Source organism: Symphalangus syndactylus, chromosome 7, assembly GCF_028878055.3.
Source record: "Symphalangus syndactylus isolate Jambi chromosome 7, NHGRI_mSymSyn1-v2.1_pri, whole genome shotgun sequence".
In the NCBI taxonomy this organism is placed as follows: Eukaryota; Metazoa; Chordata; class Mammalia; order Primates; family Hylobatidae; genus Symphalangus; species Symphalangus syndactylus.
Window position 1 is genome coordinate 70,739,197 of NC_072429.2, and position 20,896 is coordinate 70,760,092.

Sequence of the window (20,896 nt, forward strand, 5' to 3'; positions counted from 1 at the left end):
AAAGTGATAGATCTGTAGACTTGATCGGATTAAAGTTAAAATGTCTTGCCTCTATTTTTTTATTCTTCCAAGTCTAGGTCAACTGTACCATAGTTCACTGATGGTTCATGTATTAGTTGTCTGTGACTGCATAACAAATTACCACAATAGTGGCTTAGAGCAATGCACACTTAACATGTCAAAACATTGGTGGGTCAGGAGTCCAGGCATGACTTAACTGGATCATCTGCTTAGAGGTCTCACAGGGATATAATCATGGTGTTGGGCAGGGCTGCAGTCTAATTTGAGGCCCACCTCAAACAAGAAATATCCCCTTCCACGCTCACTCAGGTTGCAGAATTTCTTCCTTGCATTACTGTTTCTTGCTGGTTTTGGTTCAAGGCCACCCTCATCTCCTAGAAGTTGTTCAAAGTTATTTGTCACATGGACAGCTCCTAACAAGGCAGCTTGCTTCTTCCAAAGCCAGCCAGGAAGAGAGAAGCCTCCAGCAAACTAGGCAGTATAATCTTAGGGTGATAATCATGTACACATAATTACGTAAGTCCTTTCCATTTTGCCATATTTTAACTAGAGTATTAGTTATATTCTAACTAATAGAATATGGCAAAATGGACAGGATTTATGCAATTATATGTACATGATTATGAGCCTGATATTATCTAACATTCTAGTAGCAAGACACAGGTCACTCCAGGGGAAATAACTATCTATGGGCATGAACATCAAGAGGTAGGGTCATATGGTGCCCACCCTACAGTCTGCCCGCCACTCTTTGAGAATATCGAAGGGGAATATAACACAGCATAGAATGCTGGTGACTTTCACTTTAATATATATTAGTTATACCATTGTTTTGGTATAACTGCCACTAGGAGCTTTTCACTGGCCACTTCTCTCTTTTTGGCTCTCACTTATGCCCTTCAAAGTAGGTTTTGTGCCATCCACACACTGGGCCTCATCTCCTCTTCCTGGACTCTTCTGAATGGTTTGATTTTCTTCTGCAAAGAAAATTTAGTTCTCTTTGCTCCAATCTTTCATTTTCCTGGCCGTTCCCTAAGGCCTTTTCCCCACAGCTAAATGGCTTAGCAAAGTGTTTTTGCTAAAAAGTAATAAAAAACAAAAATCTATATTTTCCAGTCTTCATTTACATGAGCAACACACCACAGTTATCCTGTTTACCACAGTATTCAGGACAATTTGAAATGCTTTCAGAAGCTGAACAACGAAGAATCTCATGGACAGGTTATTGCTGCACAAGGTCTTGCCTGTGCTTCTTTACAGTGGGGGCTACACGATTTCATGTCTCCTAAAGTTCTTAAGGATTTCAAAATGTTCCTTATATATGGGTGAGACTTAGGCTCATTAAACCAAAGGTATTTTGCTGATCACAGCTGTGGGAGTCTACAGGCTTCAGTCTTCCTGTTCATCTGCGCAAATCAAGCAGTTCACGTACAGAAAAGAGGAAAGAATAAGAAAATCCTGACTCAATGACAAATTTAAATTCTTGGTCATAGGAGGGGAAGAAAGCTATTTCCCAGGAGATCTCTCCAGCATAGTGATTCTCAAACTTTAGTGAGCATCAGAGTCGTCTGGAGAGCCCATTAAAATACAGATTACTGGGTGCCACCTTCAGATTTCAGCATCTGGGGATGCCACTCCCAGATTTTTATTCAATAAATGTGTAGTGGTGCCCAAGAATTTGCATATCTAACAAGTTGCCAAGTGGTACTAATGCTGCTGGTGTGAGGACGACACTTGGAAAACCACTGCTCTAATATATTGTTCAAAATACCTCCCAACAAGACAAAATGGGGTAGGACCACATAGATAACAATGCCTGCAAATTCTGAAGGTCATGCCACCTTAGCAGTAGCCATGCCGAGTAGCACAGCCGAAAAAATGTCCAAGCAGTCACAGACTCACTAGCAGTGCCACTGAGTTTTCCAGGGTAATCATGGTTTTCTAGATAGAGCCATATGACTACAAGATCTGAGATGGTATACATGGTTGTCTTTGAAGAGGATTTGAAGCCATGAAGAATTGAGGTATTGATGAGTACAACTGAAGTTCACTGGACTCAATATAGCACCATGAGAGAAGCTGAATGTTGAGATTATAATCAATCAGCCATTAGCAGTAACATTTTAAAATTAAAGAGAAGTCATTAAGATGCCTATTGGAACTTTTACACATTTCACTACTTGGATTCATCCACTGTTACCAATATAGAATAACTTGTTCCTAGTGTTTGCAGAAAACGATTTGTAATGACGCTTCTTAAATACTTGGTGGTAGGCAGTATTTTTTATTGGTTTGATTTGTTGGGCTGTTGTTCTTTAAATAAGTATACTGTTTAGGTTATTTGTAAGACTATAAATGGAAAACAAATCCCTCAGCCTTACAAAAAATATTAAAAAACCCAACTTCAATTTAAAGTAATTTTCATACCTAATATGTTCCTAAATAATTAATTTTACCACTTCCTTGCACTTCTAAAAGCATTATTTCAAGAAACAACAATATTCTTTTGTAAGGCATTTTGTTTAGAGACAGGCAAATGCCTATGGTTTTATCAAAGCCCACAGATGAAAACAAAACAAAACAAAAATATCAAAGCAGCATCATTTTAGGTGTAGTATAAAAAATAAGAAGTATTTCATTAAGTCATATGATGAATTTTCTCTCCAATATATCTAGTTGTTATGTGGTCCATGAACAGTGTGAATAGTCAATGATTCATGTATCACTGGAGAAAAGCAGTGAATAAGAAAGGTGGGAGCAGAGTTTCTCCAATGTGCATCTTAAGTCCGGGCATCTCAGCCATTCTTAGATGCACTCATTATTGTCCCTGGAGGAGAATTCACGGGTGATGCTGGAAAAGTTGTCTTGGCCTTATCTCCTTTCTCTACTATTTGCCACTATCTGATCTATCCACCAAAGGTAAATTTTTTCTTTCTCCTCTCCCTATACATGTGACTTCAGTATCTGTTAGGTTGAACCACTTGATGATTTTCAATCCACATAAACAATTTCATATACCACAACCTAGTACTTTATCAGGAACAGTGATTATAATATGTATATTTATAACTAGAAAGTGCTGTAGAGAACACAGAAATTCAAATCTGACCACCTTCGGATTTAAATTCTTTTAGGATAGTCACTTGTAAATTTCATTATGACTTTTTAAAATAAATTCATTCATAGTTTTTAGCATCCAGGTATCTAATCTAGACAGACTTAAAATACCATGGGGAAGGGAGTGCAGGTAGGTTACCCATGGACTTTTTCTTCTTCAGTTATAAAAAGATTACTTAAAGTAATTATTTAATGAACAATCAATTGCAGAAAGAACTTGAATATTAAAACATTCATACATAAGTGGAAAACTAAAGTCCTACAAAAAGTTCATATTGTACCTTACAATAATCTTCAAAAATACAGGACAGACTTGATTTCAACATCTGGGCTCAGTCAACACATAAGAGAAAACTTGGCAGTAAATTTGGGAAATAGAAGCCATATTCATTGATCCATTATTTACCTATGTGTCCGGTTAATATTTGTTGATTGCCTACCTTAGGCCTGACACTGTTGTATCAACTGGGTTTACACTCATGTAAAAGACAGAGACATCCTCTTCTCTCATTGAATCTACCTTCTATTCCAATCATATTGCCACTAAGAAGGGTGAGAATGGTCCAATTACCTACACAAATGCCTGACTAATGATCCACTGGCTATGGTTTATCCAAATTGGCTATGGTTTATCTTACGTATCTGACTTTTATTTTTTGTTTAGGATTATTTCTTCGTTCACACTCTTAATGTCTTTTACCTAATGTTCTTGCCTAATTGCTCTGGCTAGAACCCCTAGTAAAATGTTGATTGGAAGTGTCAAGAGCAGACATTCTTACCTTCTTTTTTAAAAAAACCACTTTATTGAGGTGGAATTAACATTTAAGATCTGTAGAGTATGCAACTCGAGGAGTTTGGGGATAGGTATTCACCTATGAAACCATCACTACTGTCTAGGTCATGTACATGTCCATCACCTTCCAAAGTCTCCTCTCAAAAATTATAGTTTTATGTGCATGGCAAGAACATTTAACATAAGATCTACCATCTTGGCAGATTTTAAATATACAATACAGTAAAGTTAGCCATAGGTATTATGCTGTATAGTTGATCTTCAGAACTTATTTATCTTGCATAACTGAAACTATAGCCTTTGACCATCACTTTCCCATTCCTCCATCCCCCAGGTCCTAGCAGGCTTTAATTAGAAGAACAGTTACAAGAAGCATAATGAACTTCATAATGATATACTTTCATAGTCTGGATTCTGTTCTCTTGGAACTAAAATTTCTTAATAACAAAATGTTATTTTTTGCAGTGTGACTCTACAAGTTTTATGTCCTACCTCACATGTGTTAAAAGAACCCTGATTTCTTCCCAGCTCCTATGGTCAAGGGGAAATAGATTATCTGACTCAGTTATTCCCAGGCAGGGACTTTGAGCAATGTCTCAGGCAGGCATATTTTGTTGTCACTAGTGGCATCTGGTGGCTGGTAGCCCGGGCCCTCCACTGCTAAACATTGCTACAAGGCACAGTGCAACAAACCCCTGCTATTACCCCTCCCCGTCCCAAACAAAAGGTATTCCTGCCCCAAATATCAATAGTATTGAGGATGAGAAGCTCTGCTCTTACTAATATAAAAGATTTATTCTCTTCACATCTTATTTTTTCTCTATCTCTAAACCTGATTTTGAAATTTTGACTCCGTTGGTTTATCCAACCATTCATTTATTAATACATTCCTCCCAAAACCATTAAGACGTTGTGGGGGATACAAAGATACAGAAAACAGGAGAGATGGTCTCTAAGTTTTATCTGACTTCAGGAACCTACTTTACACATCACTGGAGAATCATTTGGTTTTCTGAGAAGGAAGAGTGACCAATTAAACATTCCTTTGGACAATCACACCAGGACAACTTTCGTTCATTCTGCTCACCTTTCCAGTTCTCTCTGGCTTGAAGTGAATGCCATTTTGCACAGTAAAAGTCTCGTTCTGAATTATTTGGAAGAGAAAAATGCAGTTCTATTGCTCAAACTGCATCAAACGCAGAAACATGTGGGGGTGAGGAGGACAGGAAAATACGACCCTTTGTGATTATAATGTGTGGAAAATGTTTGGCTTAATTACAGGTTACAAAACAGATTTCTTAATCTAACACGATAAACTCTCCTGAATAGAGGCAAGCTGATATCTCAGATAATGAACAAATAAGGCATTATTTATTCACATTGTATACCCTGGGGTAGATCTAATAAGTCTTTCTTATCTACAGTTAGTCACATTTACACTTTAACAGTATACAATTATTCTTCATTTGCACTAGAAATGATGATGAGTCAAAATGGGAAGAAAAAACTTAAGAATTGTGTGACATATTTCTATCTGAATAGTCAAATATAGGTGTCCTTTGACTGCATTTCACTGAAAAAATATAGATAAAGGAAAGCTAGGTAAAACAAAGGATACAATCATATTTTTCATCATCAATCACTACTACACATACACTGTGCAGTGCATATACACATATGTATGAACACATGTGTGCATGTATGTATAGATGTGTGTATACACACGCACATAGTGACCCTCTGTGTCCATGAGTTCCTCATCTGTGGATTCAAACAACTGCAGATGTAAAATATTAATTTAAAAAGATGGTTCTGTCTGTACTGAATATATACAGGCTTTTTGTCACTATCCCATAAACAATACAGTATAACAACTATTTATATAGCATTTACATTGTTTTACGTGTAATAAGATATAGAGATGATTTAACGTATACAGGAGGATATTTGTAGGCTATATGCAAATACTATACCATTTTATATAAGGGAATTGAACACAGAGATTTTTCTGTATCTGCAGGGGGTTCTGAAATAAATTGCCCACAGATACTGAGGAACAACTGTACAAATACACACACACACACACACACACACACACACATTCTGTATTATTCAGAAACACCCACGTAATGAAGAAGTACCCTGCTTATCTTTTCTCTAAAGAGCTGATTAAGTGGTTCATGATAGAGCATTGTGCTATTTGCCCTTATCCTCAATTTTCCTCATGATTCACCTAGAGTATGGCTATCTGGAAACAGCTAACATTAACAGAACAATTTAAAAAAATCCACCGAGCCAAAGTTGCACAGAGAAGACTAAAAGAAGGGAGTAAGATGAGTGACTCAGGGGATTCTTAATGGAATTTTAAGCCTTTTGTATTCATGCTCCCTCAATTTATGGATGGTGCACTGTTCTCATGGATACTTTCAAAGTGCTTTTTGGAAAACTCATTACTTCAAATTGGTGAAGGCAGATAGCAGTTGTGGTGTTTTAGGAGCGAGTTAGGACTAGAATCCACATTTCCAGCTCTGAATTTCTAGTGTTTCAAAACTTAGGTTCTAGGGACCATCAGCAGTGACTCAGAAGCTGGCGCGGCACTCACAGCCCCTCCACCTTGGAAGTCTGCTCCAGCTTCTCACATAAAGCAGCTGTTCAAGATTTTGTTCATATTTCACCTTCTCAATGAGGCCCACCCTGACCACTCACTTAAAGTTGCAACCTAACTTCACATTCCCATGCCTCTTATTGTGCTCTGCTTTTCCTTTCTTCCACAAATATTTACTACTTTCTAGAGACAATGTTTACTACTTTCTAGAGGAATGTTTAATGTTTTTTGGAAGTCCTAGGCACCCTATTCTCAGGTGGTTCTGAGAATTCATTGGTCCAGTATGACATATAGGGATACAAAAAACAATCCAGTGATTCCCCCCAGAGCAGCTTACATCCCCAGGAGTGTACTAGGAGTGTTAGGGCCCCCAGAAGGAGACCCCTAAACACTCTCCACACTCACAGATGAGAATCTCTCAGGCTGGTTACCAATCCGCAGTGGGTGCCATCATTTCTGTGCACTCACCACCCCAGAAGACCCCTCCACTTCAGCTTACAGCCCTTGAGTGGTCACAAGATCTGGAGTAGTTCAACCATTTAAACATCTGGGATAGAAATAGTGGCTTTTCCTCAAAAATCATCATAAGAATTGGCACAGTGCTTTCCCAAGGCCCACACTCATTCCACTGCACTGTTTCCCAATATCTCAGAGAGAAACTGGATGATGGATGGGCATTTCTTGAAAGATGCATCCAACTCAGTTTTGTTATTATGGAGATAGATTCTCTCTTTAATTCATGACCATGAACTTCAAGTGGGCCCTGCAGGCAAAATGAGACAAAAAGAGGAGCTTCTAGAGAGGTCTACAAGAAGCTATTGCCCCCCTTATTGAAGTCTCTCCCGGCCAGGAATGCCAGCAGCCAGGAAGATCAGCTAGACACAGAGTAGAGGAGAGCAAGAGCAAGCTGCATGAATTTATCCCCACATCTCAGAGCAACTACTTCCTGAGGGTAATGACCATCATCTTCCCCTTTTGATGAACTCTAACCTAGAAGTGAACAGAGATGAGAATTCTGGAAAAGGTAGCTCCTGGCTTAACAAGTTAACAATAACACACCGCAGAAAAAAAATGATAGTCAACTTAGATAAGACTAAAAATTCATTGTTAGGTCTTACAGTGATGACCATGGGAAGAGCAAATTTGGTGGCATATTTAGAGCAAGGGTTTACATCTGGAGTGGATTTGTAAGAGACCAGTCAGAAATAATACGTTTTTTGAGAAGTTTACAGTGGAGGAAGGCAAAGAAATGTGGTAGAAGCTAGATGATAAGCAAGGCCAAAGGGGGATTTATCTTTTAAGTTATTAAAAAATAGCAATATGTTTGTGCACTAGTGGGAATAATCCCATAAGAGTGTGGTGCACACCTGTACTCTCAGCACTTTGGGAGTCTGAGCCTCCCAGGAGGCTGAGGCTTCAGTAAGCCAGGATTGCACCACTGCATTCCAGCCAGGGGTACAGAGTGAGACCCTGTCTCAAAAATAATAATAATAAGACTGCATCTGATTTTGAAAAGATGTTGGAGCCATGAGTTTGGATAGAAAATAAGAAGGAAAATCAAGTGCATTGGAGACACTGGCTTTTGAAAGGACCCTGGAATGCCAGCAGTGCTTCTTGCTTCCCCTGCTACCAACCTGGTCCAAGCCAGCATCTTCTTCTACTGAGATAACTGCAGTAGCTCCTTCTTCTACTTAGATAACTGCAGTAGCTCCTTCTTCTACTGAGATAACTGCAGTAGCTCCTTCTTCTACTGAGATAACTGCAGTAGCTCCTAACTAGTCTCCCTCCTCCATGTTTTACCCACCTATAAACCCAAATAGCAGTCAGTGTGGTCCTTTTAAGACATATGTCAGATTAGGTCACCCCAGTGCTCCAAACCCTGCAATGGACCCCCTCTTCATTCAGAGTAAAATAAAAGTCCTTGTAAGGCCACACAAGTTCCCATTGGGTGGTCAGGTTCTCCACTGTGTCTGGAATATTCTCTCCCACAGTTCTGTATCTCTCATTTACTCCTCTTGCCTTTTTTTGGAAGTCCTAGGCACCCTCTTACTACAGGGCCTTTGTTCCAGCTTGTGCCTCTGACTCAGACATTCATGTCCTGGATATCCCCTTATTTAACTCCTTCTGTTCCCTCAAGATTTTGTTCATATTTCACCTTCTCAATGAGGCCCACCCTGACCACTCACTTAAAGTTGCAACCTAACTTCACATTCCCATCCCTCTTATTGTGCTCTGCTTTTCCTTTCTTCCACAAATATTTACTACTTTCTAGAGACAATGTAATTGACTACAGTAGTCCCTTTTTATCCACAATTTCTCATTTTGCAGTTTCAGTTACCTGCAGTCAACTGTAGTCTGAAAATATTAAATGGGACACTCCAAAAATAAACAATTCATAAGTTTTAAATTGGGTGCCATTGGAGTAGCGTGATGAAATCTCACACCATCCCTTTCCATTCTGCCCAGGACATGAATCTTCCTTTGTCTAGCATTTCTACACTGTATGCCCTGCCTGCTCCTTAGTTACTTGGTAGGTGTTTCAGTTATCAGATCAAAGGATTACAAGAAGAAGAGTGAGTACAGTATAAGATATTTTGAGAGACAGAGAGAAACCATGCTCACATAACTTATAGTATATTGTTATAACTGTTCTACTGTATTATTAGCTATAGTTGTTAAGCTCCTACCTTGCCTAACCTATAAATTAAACTTTATCAGACCCTGTGTGGTGGCTCACACCTGTAATCCCAGAACTTTGGGAGGCCAAGACAGGTGGATTACTTGAGGTCTGGAGTTTAAGATCAGCCTGGCCAACGTGGTGAAACCCCACCTCCACTAAAAATACAAAAGTTAGCTGGGTGTGGTGGCACACACCTGTAATCCCAGATACTTGGGAGGTTGAGATAGGAGAATTGCTTGAACCCAGGAGGCAAAGTTTGCTGTGAGCTGAGATTGCACCAATGCACTCCAGCCTGGGCAACAGAGTGAGACTCTGTCTCAAAAAAAAAAAGCCAAAAACAAAAAATACTTTATCATAGGTGTATATGTGATATACTTTGGCTTTGCGTCCCCACTCAAATCTCATCTGGAACTGTAATCCCCATGTGTTGATGGTGGGGCCTTGTGGGAGGTGATTGGATCATGAGGGAGGTTTCTAATGGCTTAGCACTATCTCCCTGGTGCTGTCTCATGAGTAGTTCTCACAAAATCTGATGGTTTTAAAGGGACTAAAGAGCTTTTGCATGGCAAAAGGAACAGTCAGCTCACAGAGTGGGAGAAAATCTTCACAATCTATACATCTGACAAGGGACTAATATCCAGAATCTACAACAAACTCAAACAAATTAGCAAGAAAAAAATAAACAATCCCATCAAAAAGTGGACTAAAGGCATGAATAGACAATTCTCAAAGGAGATATAGAGATGGCCGACAAACATATGAAAAAATTCTCAACATTACCAGTGATCAGGGAAATGCAATTCCAAACCACAATGTGATACCACCTTACTCCTACAAGAACTTCCATAATCAAAAAAATCAAAAAATAATAGATGTTGGCTTGGATGCAGTGAAAAGGGAACACTTCTACACTGCTGGTGGGAATGTAAACTAGTAAAACCACTATGGAAAACAGTATGAAGATTCCTTAAAGAACTAAAAGCAGAACTACCATTTGATCCAGCAATCCCACTACCGTGTATCTACCCAGAGGAAAAGAAGTCATTTTATGAAAAAGATACTTACACAGGCATGTTTATAGCAGCACAATTCACAATTGCAAAAATGTGGAATCAACCCAAATGCCTGTCAATCAACGAGTGGATAAAGAAACTGTTGTATATATATATACACTGGAATACCACTCAGCCATAAAAAGGAATGAACTAATGGCATTCACAGCAACCTGGATGAGATTGGACACAATTATTCTAAGTGAAGTAACTCAGGAATGGAAGACCAAATATCATATGTTCTCAATTACAAGTGAGAGCTAAGCTATGAGGATTCAAAGGCATAAGAATGAAACACTGGACTTTGGGGACTCAGGGAAATGGTGGGAAGGTTTGAAGGATAAAAGACTACAAATTGGGTGCAGTGTATACTGCTCAGGTGATGGGTGCACCAAAATCTCCAAAATCACTACTTATGCTACCAAACACTACCTGTTCCCCAAAAACATATGGAAATAATTTTTTTTAAGTGTGTGGCGGTTCCCTTCTCTTGCTCTCTTTCCTGCTCTGACATGTGAAGATGTGCTCACTTCCCCTTCGCCTTCCACCATGATTGTAAGTTTCCTGAGGCTTTCCAAGTCACGCTGAACTGTGAGTCAATTAAACCTCTTTTTCTTATAAATTATTCAGTATCAGGTAGTTCTTTATAGCAGTGTCAAAACAGACTAATACAGTATGTATAGAAAAAAAAACAGTGTATATGTGGTTTGGTACTATCTGCAGTTTCAGGCATCCACTGGGGGTCTCAGAACATATTCCCAATGATAAGGATAAGGAGAGACTACCATATTTTCCCATGCTTCTAGTCCATTGCCTCTCTCACTCAGTTAGAATGTGGGCTTCATGAGCATCATATTCACTGGTGTATCTCAAACTCCTTGGAACAGTGCCTGGCACATTGTAAACAGTCCATAGGTATTTTTTGGATGAATTAATATATTTAGCTATCAGAAAACCCTAGTAAGCTCTCTAAAGATTTGTGAATGAAAAGTCAGAGGCTACTTCTTTGTGCCAGGTGAATATACTACTCTTTGTAAATCTCATCAGTAGTGTGTCTACTAAGCTGCAAAAAATTTATTTGAAAGCTGAAGGAAGTGAATGATATTTTTATTTAACTCTTTTGCATTTGTACATTCACCAAATAAATATTTATAACAACCTTCATATAAGCTTATATCAATTGATAATTTCATTCAATTAAGCCTCCCCAACAACATTGTAAGATAGGCATTATCATACCTGTTTAATTGTTAAAGAAAATGAAACTCAGAAAGCTTAAGTGGCTTGCTCAAATTCTCACAAAATTAGTAAATGGGTGAGCTGGGTCTCAATTACAGACTTTATGTTCCATTGAAGATGCTTCTTAGCTTAGCTCTATTATGTGGATAAATAGCATATGTAGTACCAAGTACAGTAATTAAATACTGAAGAAATTTAACAATGTTATATGTATAGCCTGAGAGGTTCATATAAATTTTTAACTAAATATATACATCTATATCCATGTCTCTTTCTATTTTTGTATCCTCTATCTAAATATCTGTCTATTAATCCATCCACTCATCCATACATATGCACATGTATAAATTTATTGAGTACATAATCTGAGCAAGGCAAGTATTACGTGCTATGCAAATATTATCTCAGTTTTATTCTATCCCAAACACCAGAATTAAGGTATCCCATTTTAAAGATGAGAAAGCTGAGGTGCAAAGTGGCTAACTAACTTGCCCCAAGTTAACAGCAGGAGGAGCCACAATGTGAACCTGGAAAGTCTAACTGCATAGTCAGTGCTCCCAACCATCTCAGCATACTTTTTCCTTCCTCAATTAATGAGAACACGTTTGATTATATTAATTTGATAATATTTAGAGGGATATAATTTCTGAATTGCTTTGTTCCATCTCTAAAAGGCTTAGTTTATTATAATGCCTTTGGCTGGCATTCTTCTGTAAGCGTGGTGGTGAACCAGGCCTTCTGTCCTAGGTAAGAATGACATAAAATGTCTACTGCAGTGAGGTTAGTGTCTCCATCCTGACAGGGCTCCACTTTTCCTTGGAGCCACATATTTAATGTAAGGTGCTCAGTCTTCAAGCACATACATCAGTGGCTCTACAGACTGGCTATTACCAACCCAATTCCTGGAGGCTGAATCCAGCAAATCAGAATTCTACATTTAAAATAGGTGTTTTCAAAGCAACCTTCTTATCTTAAAATGTGGTTAAGATTCCTTTATTGGTTAAAATGTGTTCAGCTGTTTGCAATCCTCATAGGTATGGACATTTTAATCTAAGCAATTTGGAATGGGAGGGCATGAAGAGTGACCAAGCTAAAATGTCAAGTTCAGACTGCAAATATATAATTTTAAGAGATATGTGTCTATGAAAGCAATCCATGTGTCTATAAGCTCACTTCAACTATGCTCCAGAAGTCCCCTGAAACTCTGAACCTGATCAGAATTCAAGATGGAAGCTTCTTTGACCCTAGCAGAACTAGGCAATACTTCTCATTGCTTCTCTTTGCTGGACTGTTATTACCATTCAAGGAAATAGAGAGCAGAGGGAAACCATAGTTTTATTTTTAATAAATCAAAATAGCATATGTAACCATGTTTCTTGAGGCTTTGCCAAGAATCTGTGCTATAGGCATTCTTTCATTTAAAGGAATGGAACTGCAATCAGGTTGGATAAGGCTGTGCAATCTAATAATTAGTCTAAAATGAGTACAAACCTATTCCCGAATGTGATTATAAGAATAGGTTTTTTTTTTTTTTTTTTTTTTTTCTGAATGCAGTCTGACTTTTATTGGGCTGCTCCACTAAATTCCCATTAGGCCTACCTTGATTTATTTTAAACGCTGGTCATTTATACATTGTTTCATTTAACAAACATTTATTGAACATCTACTATGTGATAAAAACTGCTACACATCAGGGCTAGGGAGATAAGTTAGAGTTTCTAACTTGAAGGCATTTACAATGTCATAAGAAAATAACCACTTTAACAGATAATGATAATATAATGTGGTAAGTCCAGTGATGGAAATAGTTATACGAGACCCTGTGCCTATGAATTGTTTAAACCAATTTCTTCTGTATATGAAAGCAAATCAGAAATAGAAACTGTTACCCTGCTGCATGCAAAATTGTTTACCATAGCACACAATACGTGCAGCCATGCCATCAAATCATTACATACATGGCATAGGTCTACTTCATTATCTTGGACATACATTTAAAAATAGCATTCTACACAGTGTGCGTTATTATTTTTTACTTCTTAATGACAAAGTTCTAGTCAATTTTTTATCTCTAGTTCTCAATCACAAAGATCTTTCTTTATTCCTCTTCCTGACTGGCTATATATTTTTTAAAATGTGTATTTATACTTATTTCTTCAGAACGTAGGATTGTTTCTGTCCTGCTTTTTAAGTGCCCAACTATTATTTTCATGAATGTCTTTCACTGTTATTGATTGGCAAACAAGTCAAATCTTAAAACTACACAGTGACAGGCTAATCCCAGCTCTATTCCCCATTAGCAAGAGCACCTCCTTGCTCTCCAACCAGAGTGAGAAGGCAAAGATGCTACTCCAACTCAGATTGAGCATATTATTTATGTTCTCTGTTGGGGGTTGAATGAGTTATATCACTAGGAAAATTAATTTCTGCGCTTCCCATTTTACTTACAGAGTTGGTTGGCGCTTGTGGAAAGAGTAAAATTACAAATCCTGATAAGTTAATGGCAGAGACCCTGTGTAAATTTGTTTGGAAATTTTCTTCGTCTAATCATATTACCTTTAGATGTGCATGGTCAGTGTGTAGATCTGCACTTCTTTGCATAATCAAATAGCGTCTTGAAATTGTCAATGCTTCTCTGAAGAGAGAAGGTGAAAGCAATGAAAAAGGAGAGGGGAGAAGGGCAAAACAAACTAATGGTAGACAAGGAGCCTGGAAAGACAGCCATGGGAAATGAACAGTGTTGGGTTTGATAAAGGATTTAAGAAACAAAGATGCCATTAACGTCTGCTTCCTAGTTTTTTGGCGATACTGTCATTTAACTGCCTCAGATATCCACAAGACTTTAATAACTCTGCTACATAAAGCAATCCTGTGTTTGAGGTTGTTTAGGGAACACAAAAGTAAAATGGTCTGTAGTGCACATTAAGGTCATCTTGGGGGAGACAAGAGACCAGCCATAGGCTGGAAGAAAAGCACAGGAGGAGCTGAAACTTCAGTGGAAAAAGAAACTAAAGCAAGAAATGACAGGAGTAAGGTAATCCCCTAAAAATTCCTGGATTTGGGATTGCGATGTGTATCTCTGGAAGTGTGTGCAAGTGTGTGCTTTAGGTGTATGTTAGAAGGTAGCAGAAGATGTTGAGCTTCTCACTACAGGTGGAATAATATTTGAAACATTAATTTAAAAATTGCAAAATTAATATAATCCATAATTCTAAAGGATTAGGGGATTCTAGGGAGAAGAATACTTGGATTACACAATGAATGTGTTTCAGATGAAATGGTAGTGCTATCCATCAACCACATTTGCATTGAAATATATTTATTTTCGTATGTTTGTTTTAACAGATTAGATAGCTCAGATGGTTCAAGTCTCTACCAATGAAATCAAACTCTGGAGTTTACACCTCACTCCAAGCATTTCTCTTTGTGCAGAAGAAAATTGTACCAAATTCAAGGCCACCCCAGGATGGTTGATGCAGAACATGCAAAATTCTACCTTCTTCCAGGCCCTTGCAAATGCTGTTTCTTCTGCAGAAACTATCTCCCGCCTCCCAATTCCAGACATGATACCCTGTCAGTCAGTTGCCCTGCAAGACTCAGCAAAAGGATTTCCTCCCTGTAAATGTTTTTATGTCTCTACTCAGGAAAGAACATCCTCTCCCTCACTTCTCTGCATTGTATTCTATATGGACAACTTCAGTGATAGCTCCTTGAGCCCTATGGAGAAAGTCAGCTACGGTGAATAAATAATGCTTGGGTAACTATTAGGGACTTCTAAGACAAAATATGCATTTGACATTGAATTAATTAACATTGTGTAACACTTGATTGCATTGCATTGTTTTGCATGTAGCATATGTCAACCTCCCTGTATTGTAGTGATCATTCCAGATGTAGGGAACACATGTACTCATCTCGTCCTTGAAACCCACGTTCTTCCATGATAGGTGTTTATTAGTAGATGTGTGTTACATGAATAATTTAATAAATTGGTGAATGAATGGATGCGTAGATGGTTATGTAAAAGGATAGATAAATTTCTTACCCCTTGACACACTATTTTCCCAAAAGATGCAAGGCTTTTATTCATGTTGTTATATTTTGCTGGGGGATTTTCTTGTTTGTGATTTTTCATTCACTATGTAAAGAAGAAAATATATATCGGTGAACTGAGGTAAACCTAAAACAAATTGCCTAAGACCATGACCAACTTGCCTACAGTCATAATCATAAAATACATTGCATACAAATATATTGTAGTTGATCATAAAGGAGAATAAGAAAGAGACGATAGGTTAATTAATGAAAACCTGATACCGCAAGTAAAAAAAAAATAAAATCAAAAGCCGAGGGAGTTAATCAGATGATTTTAGGGTAGAAAAAACACGTCCATTTATGTTATAGTTGTGTGTGTATGTGTGTATGTTTGTGTGTGTATATATATATATAATATGTCACATTACATATATATTTCAGAACTAGATCTAAGAACAAGACTGGATCTATAATTTGTGAGGCCCATTGCAAGATGAAAATGCAGAGTCTCATGTTCAAAAATTCAGAATTTCAAGTTGGCAACAGAAGAGCATTAAACCAATCACAGAGTCCGAGTTCAGTTCAAATGCCACAAAGTCAGCCCTACCTAATTATTCCTTTTCTACAATCTTTGATAAAAATTTTGTTTGCTTACAATTACAATATATATAATTATAAATATAATGTATTATGTTATAAAATTATAATTAACATATTATATATAGTTATAATATATAATTATTGGCTGTCATGCTATCTTTGGCTAGAAGCTACAAAATGTCAAGGATTATAGTCCATGGATATATTGCACTTTGTTACTATTATACATATTATCCATCTCCTCAAACACTAATGTTTTGTGTTCTAATCCATCAAGATTGTTTACATAGGGGAAGGATCAAGACAGCTGATGAGATGCAGTGACAGTGTGCCTCTTCCATGGAGAGGAAATATTGAATAAATATTCACACTTCAAATAGATTTTCTGAGAGAGAAAACTGGAATTCAACAGAGAGGTGATGGGAGACACTGAGAATAAAGAAAGAAAAAATGGGGCTCCTAGCCTGGGGTCACCAGGAGTGGGCACTGGACCTGCACCCAGAGAAGAAGTAAGTGGAGGATCCTGGGAACTCACATTCTTACCATGGAGCTTTGTGATCCTAGCTACAAGGGAGTTCCATGGCTTGACAAACTGACTGCAGACTGCTTTGTTCTGGCCTCACCATTCTGGCCTGCTTTTGCTGGCTGGACACTGAAGAGAGAACCTTCAGGTTGGGGTGTAGAAGCTGGGTGAGTCCCAGTAACACTTGCTAGGCTGCAGACTCTAGCAAACCCTCTTCCCCCACATTGGTACTGTGACCCAGGAAAAGTACTTTCACCCCTCCCTGGAAGATTGCTCCAGTGGCTTGAGAGCTGCCCCTAATCCCCACTAGGGTCAGCACTTATGCTTGCCATGGATAGCCTAGTTACACCTCCACTGACCCACCCAGCCCAGCTTTGGCCCCTACAATCACCTTGGAAGCAAAGCACAAGGATGAGTAGCCTTGAGATTTCCACAGCCTACCCATCACTGGAGACACATTAGTACTTCACCTGGTTAGTAAAAGCTAAGAAAAAAATCCCACTGCTACCACTGCAGATGCCTCTCTTCTGCAAGCACCACATACTGGCTGGGAGGTCAACATGCATAGACTATCACAACTTTGCTGACACTATCATATAGCCCTCAACTAGTCTTTATCCACCAAAGTGATACAGCTACTGGCCAGTAGGGAGAACTGCACAACCCATTCCATTTCCTGCACAGAATTGGGCAGCACTGGGGAATGAGACAAGCCTCCTAGACCTCCACTTTTCTGTCTCTGCTGGTGGCAATGAGCCCAAACACACACCCAGTACACCACTGTTACCACCTACAAACAACCAGTATTTATGAAAACCACTACACTAAGGCTGTCTGTAACCAAAAAATTCATGCAGAACCTTGGCCTCCTAAAAGCACAAAGAAGCAAAGTCAAAGGACTCTCCCCAACATATGCTACAGTCAAACTCTCAAGAGCTAAAAAATAAAGTCCCATCCAAATGAAAGTAAATTCAAAAATAAGAAGTGACAGATTCTCCAGACAAAAACAAAATGGCATAAGATCCCTGGCACCATGAAAAACCAGACTGTAGCAACACCTTCAAAGGATCACATACTACCTCTCTAGCAATGACTCCTAACCAAAATGAAAATTCTGAATAAAAGCTAATTCAAAATACGGATTTGAAGGAAGATCAATGAGATTCAACAGATTGTTGAAAGCCAACACAATGAAATAAGAAAAATAATTCAAAGTATAAATAAAACATTCTCTAAAGAGATAGATATTTTATAAAGAAGAATTTTTGGAAATGAAAAATTTGCTGAAAGATAACAAAATATAGTTAAAAGCTTTAACAGTAGACTAGACCAAGCAGAAGAAAGAATTTCACAGCTTGAAGACGGGTATTTAGAATTAACCAAGTCAGATAAAAAAGAAAAAAAATTTAAATGAACAAAGCCTTCAAGAAGATAAGATTACGTAAAGCAACCAAACCTATGGGTTACAGGCATTCTGAAGAAAAAGAAAAAATAAAAACTTTGGAAAAGTTATTTGAGGGAATAATTAAAAAAAATTCCCTAGTCTTCCTGGAGATGTAGATATCCAGATAAAAGAAGCATATAGAACATCTGGAAGATACTTTGCAATACTAACATCACCAAGGCATACAGTCATTAGACTATCTAACTTCAATGTGAAGGAAAAAAATCCTAAAAGAAACAAGAGAGAAGCATCAAGTCACCCAGAAAGAAAATTCCATTAAACTAACAGAGGATTTCTCAGCAGAAACCTTACAAGCCAGGAGGCACTGGGGTGCTATTTTCAGTCTTCTTAAATAAAAATACAGCCAGCCAAGAATTTCGTATCCTGCTAAACTAAGTTTCATAAATGAAAGATAAATAAAATATTTCCTGGACAAGATGCTAAGGTAACTTGTCACCACTAGACCAGCCCTATTAAAAATGCTCACAGGAATTCTAAACATGGAAACACAAGTGTGATATGTGCTATCATAAAAGACATGAAACTATAAAACTCATAGATCTTATAAAGCAACCACACAATTGAGATTACAAAGCAACTAGGTAACAACCTCACAACAGGAACAAACCTTCACATATTAATATTAAACTTGAACATAAGTGAAATAAATGCTCCACTTAAAAGACAAATACTGGCAGAATGGACAAGAATACCAGATCCAAACATATATTTTCTACAAGAAACCCACCTAATTGGCAAAGGCATTTATACTGAAATAGGTGGAAAAAGATATTTCACACAAAAAGAAAACAAAAGTAAGTAGGAGTAGCTATACTTATATAAGATAAAACAGACTTTAAGTCAATGACAGTAAAAATAAAAAGAGGAAGAAGTCATTGTATAATAATAAAGGAATCAATTCAATAAGATGTAACAATCCTAAATATATATGCACCCAATACTGAGCATCCAGATTCATAAAACAAATACTAGTAGATCTAAGAAAATAGATAGAAAGCAATCCAATAATAGTAGGGAACTACACTAACCCCACCAAAAACACTAAACAGAACATCAAGGCAAAAAAATCAACGAAGAAACTTTGGACTTTAATTAGACTCTAGACCAAATGAATCTGACAGACACTTACAGAACATTCTACCCTACAGCCATAGAATATATATTCTTCTCATGTGTGAATTAAACATTTTTGAAAATTTACTATATTCTAGGCCACAAGACAAGCCTCAATAAGTTTCTAAAAATCAGAATCATAGCAAGCATCTCCTTGGACCACAGTGAAATAAAACTAGGAATCAATACCAAGAGAAACTCTCAAAACTATATAAATACATCTAAATCGAGCAACTTGCTTCTGAACAATCTTTGAATAAAGAATAAAATTAGGGGAAAAAATTTGGAACAAATGAACATGGAGCCACAACATACCAAAACCACTGGGATACAGAAAAAGTGGTGCTAAGATGGAAGTTTACAGCATTAAATGCCTACATCAAAAAGATAGAAAGATCTCAAATTAACAACCTAATGTTATACCACAAAGAATTGCAAACACAGAACAAACAAAAACTGAAGCTAGCAGAAGAAAAGAAATAACAAAGGTCAGAGTAGAACTAAATGAACTTGAGATGAAAGAAAACAATAAAAAAGATCAATGAAATAAAAAGTTGGTTCCCTGAAAAGATAAAATTCATAGACCACTAGCTAGATTGACCAAGAAATAAAGAGAGAGGATTCAAATAAGCACAATCAGATGACATTACAACTGAAACCAGAAATACAAAAGATTATTAGAGACTATTGTGAGCATTTGCACACACACATACTATAAAGCCTAGAGGAAATAGATAAATTCTCGGAAACATAGAATCTCCCAAGATTGAACCAAGAAGAAATAGAAATCCTTACCAGACCAAAAATGAGTAGTGCAATTGAATCAGTCATTTTAAAAATTTCCCAACAACAAAAAAAGCCCAGGATAAGATGGATTCACTGATGAATTTTACCAGACATACAAAGAAGAATGGGCACCAATCCTATGGAAACTATTACAAAAAATTAAGAGGGAAGTCAGTGTGGTGATTCCTCAGGGATCTAGAACTAGAAATACCATTTGACCCAGCCATCCCATTACTGGGTATATACCCAAAGGACTATAAATCATGCTGCTATAAAGACACATGCACACATATGTTTATTGTGGCACTATTCACAATAGCAAAGACTTGGAACCAACCCAAATGTCCAACAACGATAGACTGGATTAAGAGAATGTGGCACATATCCACCATGGAATACTATGCAGCCATAAAAAATGATGAGTTCATGTCCTTTGTAGGGACATGGATGAAATTGGAAAACATCATTCTCAGTAAACTATCACAAGGACAAAAAACCAAACACCGCATGTTCTCACTCATAGGTGGGAATTGAACAATGAGAACTCATGGACACAGGAAGGGGAACATCACACTCTGGGGACTGTTGTGGGGTTGGGGGAGGGGGGAGGGACAGCATTAGGAGATATACCTAATGCTAAATGACGAGTTAATGGGTGCAGGAAATCAACATGGCACATGGATATATATGTAACAAACCTGCACATTGTGCACATGTACCCTAAAACCTAAAGTATAATAATAAAAATTAAAAATAAATAAATAAATAAAAAATTAAGAAAAGAGGGATTCCTCCCTAACTCATTCTATGAAGCCAATATTACACAGATACCAAAGCCAAGTAAAGGCACAACAAAAAAAGAAAACT